Source organism: Falco rusticolus, chromosome 6 (assembly GCF_015220075.1).
Source record: "Falco rusticolus isolate bFalRus1 chromosome 6, bFalRus1.pri, whole genome shotgun sequence".
NCBI classification, from domain to species: Eukaryota; Metazoa; Chordata; class Aves; order Falconiformes; family Falconidae; genus Falco; species Falco rusticolus.
Genome location: NC_051192.1, coordinates 36,759,393 through 36,772,829, shown reverse-complemented (window position 1 = coordinate 36,772,829; position 13,437 = coordinate 36,759,393). Strand labels below are relative to the sequence as shown.

Below are 13,437 nucleotides of genomic sequence, written 5' to 3'. Positions count from 1 at the left end.
ACCCTCGTCCCACAGGCCTGAGGCGAGCCCGCCACGCCGCCCACCCCCCGCAGCCCACTCCAGCTCTGGGCACCTCCAGCAGCCCCTGGTAGAGGGACGTGACCTTCGCTGGGTGCTGTGCTCTGCGGGGCACCTGCCCACAGCAACCTGCATTTGCAGGTGGGTTGCTTAAATAGAAAAGATACACTATTCCTTATTTTGAATTAGCGGAATTTCATACAACTGGCGCAACTTTTGTAGGCTTCTGAGGACAGATGACTTTCCTGCGTACTGCAACCACGTGCACTGCCCTGCCACTCATTTGCAGGGAAGGAGTACAGGAGGAATTTCCAGAATATGCTGAAAAGCCAACGGACCCAGCCAGCTTCCTCTATAAACAACAGCCCTCGCTTTCACATCAAATATGTGGGTGTCTGTGTACCAGCTATTTGGAGGGAGCTGTGTAGGGCACCCTTCAGGGCCCCCTCAGCATTCTCATCTCAGCACATTATCCGGCACGGATGTGCATAAGAACATGCGTATATCTAAACTGGGTATACAGTATACATTCTAATGCTCATAGAAACTAAGCTTCTGAAATGAGTAAGTTCCAAGGTGCAATGTCAGACCCTATTAGCACAAAAAAAAACCCAAACCAAAACAAAACAAAATAGGAATTAAAAATAAAATCCTGGTATTCTATCATCAGGACACTGATAACCCCGAGGCTCTGATTCACAGAAGATTCAGGGTCTTAGTATCATCCCTACTCTTCCTACCACTCCCAACCCATACCTGTGCAACAAATACGAAGGATTAGCTTTAAGAATTTCAGAGTACACAATTATAAACTCAGCAATTCCTCCTTTATCCTAACATTGCACAATACACCGTGAAATTGCTGAGATTGAAACCAGAGCCGTGAATCCACTGATGCTTGAGGGCTTCCCAATGGTGAGAGACCTCTTCACTCACACTTAGATAAGGCATGCAGCTACACAGACCTCTTCCGACTCATTCCTGATTAATCAATTACAGATTATTCCAACCAGGAATAAATAAAACAAATGCTGTTCCAGGCCTGGATTTATAAATAAATCTGATCTAGAATCTCACTGTGTTCCCCTAAAAATCAAGGGAAATTGATTTGCACAAAAAATTAAATGCAGTGTTTTCAAACCCATGATTGATCAAACCCACACATTCCTTACCAAAAAGATGGTTCCCAGGGGGGAAAAAAAGTAATGCAAAGATGCCACAGGTGGAAGCATACTGTTTTAGAATTTTTATAAAAAATTTAGTTTGTTTTTCCTACTAGCAGGCCATTTCAATGGTTTGAAGAACTAAATTTTTTTACTACACAGCATATTTTGGTTAATTTCTGAGACACTTTCCTTCTCCTTTTTGTAGAAAACAGCTGAAAACAAACCAAATAAAACATTTCAGTTCTTTATAAACAAGCCACTGAAAAGAGAAAGAAAAAGGCTATGCTTTGTTAGCCAGCATATTTAAAGAGACACTGTCAACTTGAAAATATTATTTATTTCCTCTCCCCAAAAGACATATCAAATTTACTTTCTATACATTAAATATATATATATATATCACCTTGTGACACAATAATAGCATAAGGTAGCAACAAAGGTTATTTCTAAAGCAGAAACCCTGCTTATAATTTCAGAATTTAGGAGAACCTAAAAATGAGCACACCCTCCAGGTAAACGCAAACAGCAGTTTTACAAGACTGGACAAATTAAGCCAAAGAATCCAATCAAGTGTTACAATGAAAGCCATGACAGCACAGTATCTATACATCCTGTTTGGTTTAAAAAGCCATGCCACATTTTGAAGACTGCATTCATCAGTATGAGTATGCAATGATAGTTACTGAATAAGTTCAAATACTCACTAAGATTCCTAGAAGCATCCCAAAGAAAGAGGAAGCTCGCAGCTTGCCCACCCTTTTCAGCTGTCAGCGTCACTGCCCACCCCTGGCCAGCAGCTGCCACTCCTGTTACTGCAAGTGTTTCACATACAGTTCTTCAATGGAACACTTTGAAATGCCAGGAAGAAATACAAGAGTAAAGCCACCAAAAATAAACATGGGTACTTTGGTTCTGGTTTGGTAGGAGAAAGGCAACCTTTTTCTTAATCAAAGTTGACGGTAACGCCTGAATATCACATTTGAGAAAGTGTTCCATTCCCAAGGAATTACTGAACAATGGGAAACAAAAAATGTGAACACAAAACTGTCCCAAAATAAGGAACTCCTGCTGGTTCCTTACACACACAATGGGAAACAAAAAATGTGAACACAAAACTGTCCCAAAATAAGGAACTCCTGCTGGTTCCTTACACACAGCCCAGGCAGTTTCTGATGGAATGGAAGGACAATTATTACTCATCAAACCTAACACTGCTGCATTGCGGCCATCAAGTTAAACTGAAACCATCAACATACAACAAATTAAAAGTAGCAAAATTCCTATGTGCCACATCTGTCCAGCACAAACAAAACTTTAAAACCCAGATTAGAATTGCTGTGTAGTCTACATTTTTTATGCTGATGATCCTCACGAGCTCTCTGCACTCATTTTGGTTCCCAGCCCATCAGCAGTCCCCATACGCAACTGAAATGCTGTGACATCCATGGAACAGCTCACCATTTTACCGGCAAGTCTTTTACTAAGAGCCAGCACTAAGTGTGCAACATGAAGAAATTGTGAAAAACAGGTATTCCCAGATTTTAATTATAACTGCTGGAACAATGGAGCCTTTACCAGATCTCCTTTCCCCCATTTAGGTATTTATTAGCCATGGTCAAATTATGCTACCTTCTCCTTTAGTAAACCAAAATCTGCTTATTCCCTGGAAGACATGTTTTCTAATTGTTTAATTACTCCTCTGGTCTTACACCTGAAACTTCTCCAAATTTTCAAGCTTCCTTTCCAAAGCTAAAAGAGGGCACAGCTTTCCATTAGTAGCTGTACCCATATTATCTACACAGGTAATGTAACCTCTCTTACTCTACCTATACTTTGTTTAAATTACTACTCCTTTTTTTGGCTACAATACCATCCTGATCATTTGCTATAGCTTCCAATTGCTTTTTTAAATAATTAAACCATAGGCTTATAGTGGAGCACATAGTGTTTGCTTGCTTTCCATTTGCTGAACGAGCCAGACTACTCTTAGCAATCTGCTCTGTTCATTATTTACTCTTCCCTCAGTCTTTGTAGTAGCAGTACTGTGGACATTACAGCCTAACAACAGAAGTACAAGAAAGTTTGTAAGAAGAAAGATCTCTTTTATTAGGTCAGCAATTGATCTAATCAAAGGTATATACTTCTTGTAGAACTCACTGATCTTTGTGTCATAGGTAAAATAATAAATAGTTTTTGATTTGATGAACAGCCCCTGAAAATCTCTTTGTAATAGTCCTCTTTACAGGCTCATTAACAAGTATTTTTGAAATCTATGCTTTAATTTGCTGTTTAGTCCATTTCATTTGTGCCAAGCTGAATTTGTATCCTTCAAGTTTATTAACCAAAAAGTCACATCAACTCCAAACCCTTACAGACCTTTATTACAACACTACTCTTATCTCTAGAAATCTAGAAATTGTACTCACATCAAAAAGAGTATCACTAGTTTGGCATGTTCGAGTGTTCCTAAATGCATGATGTGGTATAACATGCGTATTTCAGTGTTATATGGGAACAACATGTAAAAGGCATTTGGAATGTCACAGCATGTAAGTTAATACTTTGTGACAGTTGAGACTAATAAAAAATAGTTGCCATAAACTAAGCACTTGTCTACAGTGACAGCTAAGTAATGGCCACTTTTGAGAAATCATTCTACTTCTTTCCCCAGGAACAGTGGTGAAAGAACACAGGCTGTCACAAGCGCTGCAGCCCCTGGCGATGGCATGCTCCTCCTGGTGCAGTTGCTCTCTGCCTGCCCGCTGTGAGCCCAGCTTTTGGACAGCGGTGCACAGACCTGGAAAAGTTCTGTTGTGTAGTATCACATCTGAACTCCTGCCTTCCTTTCAGAACGTCATAGCTGTCCCCTCCAAAGGCACCATAACTTTCCCTATTGTTATTCTCTGTGCATATATCTGCAAATTATATGGAGTCACTTTAGTTTTAGTTAAAAAAAACATCAACAAAACCTCTTGGTTAAAGATCAAGGGATCATCTTTGTAGACAAGGTTTTTGTTCTGAAAAATTCCACCTATCCCGCAGACTTGACCCTGCACTTCAGTTAACAGAGGTGGCAGATTAGGTAACGGAGACTGTGGTTCCGCAGCTATTTCTGCAGCGCCAGTGCCAGGCTCAGCAGCACGAGTGCTGCCACTCATTCCGACCTTTGCCTCATTGCCAGCACAGCTGTTTGTGAACCACAGCAAGGAACAGATCCAGCTTAAACGAGTGGCTGGCAGAGGAGGGGTAAAGGGCTGCTTAAGAAGCACTGCCACCAAACGTGAAACCGTAGCCTCGCGCTCTTCCGTCCTCTGCCACAAAAAACGGATGGACATAGGAACTTCAGTTATGGTTGGTCACATCATCGAGTCACATGCAGATTACTGCTGTTACTGCTTATGTGAACCAATACCCCTAGCAAATGATGTAAAAACAGAGCAAAATGATGGACCTCTTCCTTGCAGACCTTACAATCAAACTGCTGCAGGCTTAGTCCTGATTTGACAGCAACTCTAAAGCTGCAGTTCCAAGCCTGGACTTTCTTCAATGCAGATCTAAGCAAGGCCTCAAAGACCTGGGTGGTTTCACAACTATCAAGCAGTAATTCCTTCAATTTCATTTGTCTTAAGTCAAAAATCTGACTGCTCAGCTACCCCTGGGAGAAATTAGGCTATCATTTAATCAGAAAATTGGAGAACAATCTGACTCATGCCTAACTAGCTACTAGAACTTACTAGCAAACACACGGGCTAGCCATTTTAGCCGAAAGATCTTACTGCAGGTGACTCCCAGCCATATTGCTGCACATTGAGCTCAGCACTTGGGTGGTGCTTTGAACACAAAAATTGCTTCTCTGAAGGAGCAATCAACCGAATCAAATTAATATGAACATTACACCAGCTCCTTCTAGCACACCAGATTAGAATAAACATAAAAATAGGTGGCTGAGTGGAAAAGTAATCTTTCCACTTGGAAAACCTACCACAGTTCCAAATCTTGCCTTGGGGTAACGTGGAAATTTTATTTTGGAGACCCTTTCCCAGAATATAATTATTGCATTTGTAAAAGCTCTCTACCATTCAGCCCTATTAGTTTCCAGGCTCCCTAGTTCTCTGCATTAAGAAGACCAGAACAGGAACATTAGGTTGAATCTGAGTTGTATTGCTAGAACTTGGCAGACAAAATGTGCATAATCTGCCTAAGCTGTGCCTGGTTTTGTGAAACCGTGTCTATGCTGGGACACTCAGGAGAGCTGGGAGAAAGACCTCATATACAGTGTGACATCAGGATGCACAAATCAGCATGTACAGAGGCTGGGCTAGCTGCTCTCACTTGGGAATAAGGTGAACTTCATTTTCTGTGATTCTCTGGGAATATACTACAGCGAGTAAAAAGGAACATCCAGGTGACATTTAACATGGTAAACAGACTTTACACCCTTCATTGAATAGGCTTGGCATTCACAAAATGTCCCCGAGTAAACGCAAACTGACTATTCATTTCTATGAGCAACAAAGTTGCCTGAAAGGAATTAAAAGAATGCAGTCAATTAACAATATTTCTATCTGCATCCTTTTTGGGACTACAGTTACTGTAAAAGGTGTTTCTGTGACCATTTATAAAATGCTGTAAAAAATACAAAGATATGTTCTAACACAAGAATATGAAAATGTCTTAAAATGGAAGAAAATATGAAAAGTTGATTTGGACATTTATACTTAACACTCCTTTGCTTTTTCTAAGTATTGCAGGATCACTCCTCTGTGCACATGATCTCACACACATAAAGTATACTACAATACTCCCCCAGAAAAACAGACTGCACTAAGAATAGAGGACTAGATACTAATCTGGTATAATGTGAGACCACTCTAGTAATTTCAACATTCCCACTCCAATTTGCAACAGCTAAGGATCTGGCACAAAACATGAAGTTAAGTTTCCAATTACCTCATGCACCAGCATTGATTTCAATAGTTATATACACATAGCCATACAGGAGAATTATTTGAAAAGTTGCAAACTCAGCTCTGTATTCCTTTTAATTTTGTGGTCTAAAGCAGACCCTCCATGGTATTTTAATATAGGGGTTTGTGGTTTAATTATATATGTGTCAAGAGCAGAACACTTACTTGCTGCATCTACGCAATTAAAAAAAAAAGGCAGCAGTTATTCTTGACACTGCTGACAGCATCAACTTATGCTGGGTCATGTCACAATAGTAATAAATTTTAATGTTGCCAGAAAATCTAGTGCATATTAACCTGAATATGTAAGCAAAAAGTTATCACCTATATGAAAATTAGTCTTCTGTATGTGAATTTTTTGCAGGTTGTCTTGGGAGGTCTTTTTGCAACATACTGCTCGAGATTAGTCAAATTGTATAGTCCAGCCACAACAGGAGGCAATCCTGGTGGTAAAGACAGTATTCAGTCAGCCCAGACAGACTGCGTCCTTCGGAGACATTACATCCAACAGCCCTACACAGTCCTGCAACATTACTCACTGCACTGTGTTTCTATGGACAGCTGTTTCATGAAAAAAAACATGATTTTATTTATTTTTTTGATTCTAGGAAAAGGACACAGACCTCCAAAGGAATTTAGGCACAGATAACCTCCAAAATCCTTCTTTTCAAATCTACGGTAATTGCAGTCTAAATCAGTTTAGTGTCTAGTACCTGAGCCTAATAGCTTAAGACCAAATATACACTAGTCTCACTGGTATATGGACCCCCCAGAGTTCCGAAGATTATCACTCCTCATTATAATCTTCCCTTATCATGAAGAAATTTTAAACAAATTGAAAATAAAATGCTTAAACTTTAGTACTCCTCAGACAGCCATTAGCATTTGACATTTTGCTCAAAAGTCTGACAACTAGCCTATAAACAGTCCTGTGAGTGAGACTGCCCAGTGATGCATTTTGATATAGGATAATCAATCATCAAAGTAATTTTACTCTTTAACATTAAAGCAAAAGGCAGGCCAGCTATTCGACACATTTCTGGGGCTTAGAGACAAAAAGAAGAAACTGCTTTAAAATAGTTTTCACCAAGGTCCTCTATTACAGGCATCCAAAAAGCAATCCTTCTGGCAGCATTACAATCTGCAATGTGTAAAACTAAAAATGTAAATTTCACTGCCTTTTCAAATAAATTTTATTCTTTACTTGACAGATAAGCACTCTTCCTATCTGAGCTTTCACACTGCAAAGTGCATCCAAGTTCCTTTAAGCACTTCTGATTTAATGACAGATTTAATAACATTGCAACACAGATATGTGGACTTGGCCAAAAGAAAAAATTTCATGAAAATCTGATTTCTGTACAGCAACTTCTAAAGTGTCACCTAATACATACAAGTAAAGCAGAAAGTTTTAAATGTATATTGTAAAGCCTGGGGCTTTGATAGGTAGAACATCTCCTGACTTTGAAAGACCATTAAGATGATTTATTTTTAATAACCATTTTTGTTTACATTTTAAAAGAGTAGCAGTTTATGCCTTCAGTAGAATCATGCCCTGAAATCTCAGGGGTGATTAAAGGGCCATGCCAAAGCTGAAAGGTTTCAAATATCAAACTATACTATTATGTCAGGGCTAGCAAGATCAATTAGCATTTTTCAATGACAGAAAAGGTTAAGTTGGACACACATTTACACAATATTTAAATCCAAAAAAGAAAAATAGCACATATTAAGTTTACTTATAAGCCTCTCAATCGATGACCAAATACCAATGCTCTTCTTCCACTTGCACAACATAAATACTGCGTTTCTAACACAAAATGGCAAGAGTCTAGATACGTTAGAGAGCAGAAATGACATTGGCTTCTCAAGTACAAAGTAAAAATCAAAGACATCTTAGTGTTTCTGCTACCAGACTTGGTTTAGTGCTAAACTTTCAAAAAGCTTTAAAAATACTCGACCAACTTGACAGATGTCTGTTAGTCTGATGCCCCTGTGTTCGCATACTTCTTGCAAACCCTAACAATACTAAAAATTAATGATAATGAACAAATAAACCTATTCCTATGTTCAACTAAAAGACAAACAGAAAATTACCATACAACAAAAAGCCCCATAAATTAAAAATATTAATCTATAAACTAACTCATCTTAAATCTGGAAAAAAGCAGGCGTACACCTTCTGCAATTAAAAGCCATACAGAAACATGCACACCAGGAAGCAAGGGAACTAACATTCCAGTTCTTAGTGTCAGAAGAATACTCACTGGAAATACAGGTATGTTTAGAAGTTAATTCACCACCTGTTAATGCAAGCGTCGCCACAGTAAACATAGCTTGAACAAAGTACCAGGTTATGATATCAAATAAACTCAGGGTAAGCGCACAATATAAGTGCAAGAGATGAAGAAAACCTAAGGAAGAAGCACACTGTGTTAGTGATTTAGGTTGCAATTGCATTATTTTGAGTAAAAGCAAAGCAGGATTACTTTTGTTCAATGATATATTTCAAAACATCTTTTTTTTAAAGCCCCTGTCTCTATTTATTTCTTCAAGGAGTGATTTGAAATATTTACTACCAAACAGTACCTAATTTTAGGTTTTAAGTGCTTTAACAGCTCTATGAAATATGATCAGCAGCTGCAATATAGAAGTATGCTGAATAAACTCTCCTTATAAAAAAGGAGACCTGTTTTACCCTGAGTTCATAAAATTGCTGCTTTCAAGAAAGCAAAAGATAACACAGAAAAAATTAGTAGTTGTGTCCTAGAGTACTTGACAGAAATTCCAGGAATTTCCTTCTTCTTTCTGTATTAACCTTTGTATTTAAGAGGAAGAAACAGTTTAAAATTTAACACTGGTGAATTGCACTGAACATCGTGCAATACCACCAGGTCATCAAGGAAAGAGACAGGTACCTTTCCCATACCAAATGCTAATGTTTAATATTGATTAATTCTAGGACTGAAAGGTAAAAGTTGCATAAAGTTCAAAGAGTAGATCTCAAAAGCTTGCATCAGAGGCTAAAAATATGCAACAGGATACTATCTACAGCTCTATTTCTAGTTGCCTTGTTTGAAACATTTTAACTGGCAACTGCAATGAACTGGGAATGCACCCGTTTTCTACTCATTAAATTCCTTGTTTGGAATTTATCTATCCCATTGGCATTATCCATAAAGCAGAATAAATTTCTATTGCAATGTGTTGTGAAGCCACTAATAAACACAAATTCAGCAAGAGTAACCTTCAACTAAATTTATTAGCAGTACAACCATATACACATAACAATTTATAACTGCACACCAATTATCTGAACAAAGATAAATAAAGCATTAGTCAATATAGTCCTCTTTATTTTTTATTAATTTTGATCGAAGAACGTTTGGTAACATCAATGCCAGAATTTTCAAAAGCGAGCAAGAAGAGCTGTTTCAGACGTAATGCAGCTAAGGTTAGATGTCAAACATACAGGAAGAATCACAGGGAAGAGAGAGAAATGTCAATCTGCACTTCCACTTTACTCGCAGTATGATACCCATTGTAGGTATGCAAACATTTGTTATTCGGCAGCATTTTCAGAAGTACTAGGAGAAAAAGTCAAACCCACAGTAATTATAGGCACTTCTCTTTTGAGCGTCAAGGAAATGAAACAATGATACAACCTGAGCCGTAATGCAAAACACACTCTTCAAATAACCACTGAGGTCAGACCGAAGGAAAAAAAAATATTTACCATACAGAAAAAAAGCTTGTTTTGTACACTTTGCTCTAACTCTGCACTGTCGGTTAGTTTAATCTTAGATCCGCTTTCTAGTCTCAGCAAGTGAAGCACGTAAAACCGAAGTCAGAAAAGCGAAAATACTGGTTTCTTACTGTTCCAGCATGACTTCATGCTTAAACCCGCATCGGCCAAGGCGCTCCCTTGTCTGGTACGGCGTGCCTCCCGGAATTTTTGGAAATACCAGCTACTTCACACCGCCACTAGCGAGATAACCGTGTCCCTCCGTGGGCTCCGCTTTAAATCCTGCCCGCGGGATAACGGGAAGGCAGCGCCGTACCTACTTGGCTCTTAGCGGCATTTTCATAAATGTAAATGAAACTTTAGATGCCAACTCGCGATTGGCAGCGGCGCTGCCCCGGGATCCCGCTCCCGCTGCTCGCGGCTGCCCCGCCGGTGGGTGCCGGGCGGCGGCCCCGGGGCACCCCCCGCCGCTCGGGCACGGCGCGGGGCCCCCGCGGCTCGGGCACCGCCGCTGCCGGAGCCCAGTGAAACCCGGCCGGCGGTTCTGCGCCGGTATCTGATTTTGGAAGCGTCTGTAATGACAGCCGGAGAGGCAAATTAATGGCCAGCAGCCCACTGGGTTTGAACACGGAGAATCCTGTTACCGCCTCACGGATCAAGTACGCGCGCACACACACACACACACACACACACTCACTCACAGGCTGCCCCACGTGGAAACGCTTTCAAACCAAAACAGAAGACCCCGCAACCGCCGCCGGGACCCCCGCGCCGGGGCTTTCCCGTGCCTCGGTCCGCCGGCGGCAGCGGGGACCCGCGGCGGGGGCGGGGGCGAGGTGGGACAACCCGAAAACGCACCGTTTTGTCTTTAAACCGCAAGAAAAACAAGCCGGGGCGGGGGAGGGGAAGGGCAGGAGGGATCCCTCCGGGAGAGGAAACGGCGAGGAACAAAAACAACGGGTAGCTCTATCCCCGCTCCTCTCGACCGCCGGGAAAGCGGCTGCACCAGCCCCGGTGGCTGGCGGCCGGCAGGCAGCCTGCCCCGTCCGCCGGCACCGCAAACGCCGCCGCCCGCGGCGCTCCGCCCCGGGGAAGGCAGCCCGGGGGACCTCGGGCGCTGCCGCCGGCTGGGGCATAGCGGGGCCCGAGGGCGGGCGGGGAACCGACCTCCTCCGCCGCTGCCGCCGCCGCCTGCGCTGGCGGATCCCGGCCGAGCTGCGGGGCGGCCCGCGCTGCCCAAACCCTTGCCTCGCTGGCAGAAACGGGTGTTCCGGGAAGGGGTTCGCTACCACCCCTGCGTGTATTCGTGCCGCTCCGCCCGGAGGGGCTCCCCACCGCCAGAAAACTTGTTTTCCCCCAGCGTCCGGTACAGCCGCCGCCGGCCTCGGCGCCCGCTCCAGCCCCGGCCCACACAAGCGCGGGCGGGCGGCTCGGCAACCCGCCGGCAGGCAGAGCCCTCCCGCCCGGCCTGCCCCCGCCTCGCCCCGGCGGGCCGGCATCCCCCGGCTGCTCGCGGGGCGCACCCGGGCCCCCCATTTCCGCCGCTGCGGGGTGGGCGGGAGGCGCAAGCGGGGAACAATGCGACGGCAGCCGGCAGGGCTTGCGCCTGTCTCGGGGCTGACCCCAGCAGCTACGGCAACAGCCAGTCGAAGAGGAGTGAGGGCAAAACGGCAGCGACCGTACACCTGGAGAGAGCCATAAAGTCCCGCTGGCCGGGCAAAAAGTCACCCCGTCCGCACCGGGGACCAGGGGGGGTTTCCAGCTAAACTCGCGTGGGGCCCGGGGCGAAAGACCGTCTCTGCCCCGCGACGGACGGCTCCGCTGCTCCTTGCCATCACGTTTGTTTTACAGCAACTGGTTTTTTGGTCATCGGACCAAGAAGAGAACAATACTAAATACACCCTGAACACAAGCGCACGCACACACCCATCTCGCGGACACATGCACATGCGGCGGGGAAGCGGCTTCCCCCACCTCCGGGCAGAAGGGATGGGAGGGAGGCTCGGGGACGGGGGACTCAGACACTCACCTTCTTGCTGCCGGGATATGCCGCTACCTTTATTTTAGGTCTGCTCCTTATTTATTTATTCTCGTACCTTCTCCGAGACGAGGTTCCCCTTTTGCACTGTTCCTCTGGCAAAAACAGGACATCCCCTCCACAAGTCCCGTCCCCCCCCGCCGTCGTCGCCCCCCTCCTTTCTCCACACACAAATAAAGCGCAACTCGGAGGAAAACGGGAGGGGAGCCTCAGGGCGGGGGGGATAGATGGAGGAGGAGGCTGGTACGGGAGAAGCCAAACACTCCCCGCACTTCAGCGAGTGCGACTAGTTGCGCCTCACGCACAGGCACGGAGAAAGTTTCCCTGACAAGGGACGGGGCTTTGCTAAGCAAAGGTAACCCCCTGCCGCCCAGAAAGGTCGTCCCGGCAGCGGGGGCGAGGGGCGCAGGGGCCAGCGCTGCCCCGGGGCGCCGCTTTGCACTTGTGCCGGGAGGGGCTGCGCCCGGTGCCGGCCGATGCTCGGCGCGGGAGCCCGGTGCCCCGCTGCCCGCCCGCCGCCCCGCTCAACACGCCTGCGCTGCCGCCGCCGGGCCCCGGCACCGCGGCGGCACGGCCCGCCGCCCCCCGCACGCACCTCCGAGGTGTCCCGGCCCCGCGGCCGGGGCCTGGCGCCTTCACCACCGCGGCTCCCTGGCAGCTGCCGCCAGCAGCGGTGGGAGCGACGGAGAGGGCCCCGAAGGGCACGGGTCGCGCGTCAGCCCCTGGCTGACTCACGCTGATCCGTCGAGTACGAGTAGCAGAGCCCACACTTCACTACTGCACTTTTTCCTTTTGTTTCGTATACAACAAACCAAGCCTATAAACCGTTCCTGACCTTTTGGGATGGCTGGGAGCATATGAGTAATCAATTACGATGAAGCACCGTATGGCAGGACCTGTCGCTGTACCCTTTTGCAGGATGCATTTGTCTCCCCCTCAAGCTGGTCAGTGTGGATGGAGACCAAATCCTTTCCTGCTTTGAAACGGAACACTCTTTTCTGCTGGAAATTCAGCAGCTGTGTTTGGTCCTGTTTGCTGCCCAGTGTGGGGAAGTAAAAGAAAATCCCTCATTTCTGAGTCACATTTCATATTCTTACCCTTCACCTCATATTATCTCCTGAGTGGATTGGGTGGCTCTTGCTCAACCAGCTCCATCACCTTCTTTCTATCAACTTAACTTCACTCTCCAAGGCTGCAAGTCAAAAATTCAAAGGAGAAGGCAAAAGTTAGACCCTATAGCTGGAGAGAGGTGCGAGAGAACAGTCTTGGTTTTCAGAAGTACTGAATGTCAGAAGCTTTTGAGGTCAGCAAGTCACATGAAATGATGAAAAGTACAGACTGGGGAAAACTCCTTCCTACCTACCTTCTGTTTGCTTACTTTGCATCCAGTGATACTATTTAAAGCAAAACTTTACTCAAGCTGTGTCCACCTTTGAATTTCATAATATGCAGTCAATGAATTGTACTAAAATGGTCATCTTTCTCCTAAATAATTTCAAACTT

At 44.6% G+C, this 13,437-nt stretch overlaps 1 protein-coding gene across 9 annotated transcripts in view; it reads right to left on the bottom strand.

Moving 5' to 3' along the window:
* Positions 1-12,436, bottom strand: part of EYA4 (EYA transcriptional coactivator and phosphatase 4) — a 158,260-nt gene extending 145,824 nt beyond the window's left edge. For 2 of the 9 annotated variants that reach the window (XM_037392951.1, XM_037392957.1), the window contains exon 1: positions 10,028-10,838. The gene's annotated coding sequence lies outside the window, so the exon portion shown is untranslated. Of the gene's footprint in view, positions 1-10,027; positions 10,841-11,925 lie in introns of those variants that run through there. The other 7 variants (XM_037392953.1, XM_037392952.1, XM_037392948.1 and 4 more) reach the window with 5 other exon arrangements.
* Between the last annotated feature and the right edge of the window lie 1,001 nt (positions 12,437-13,437).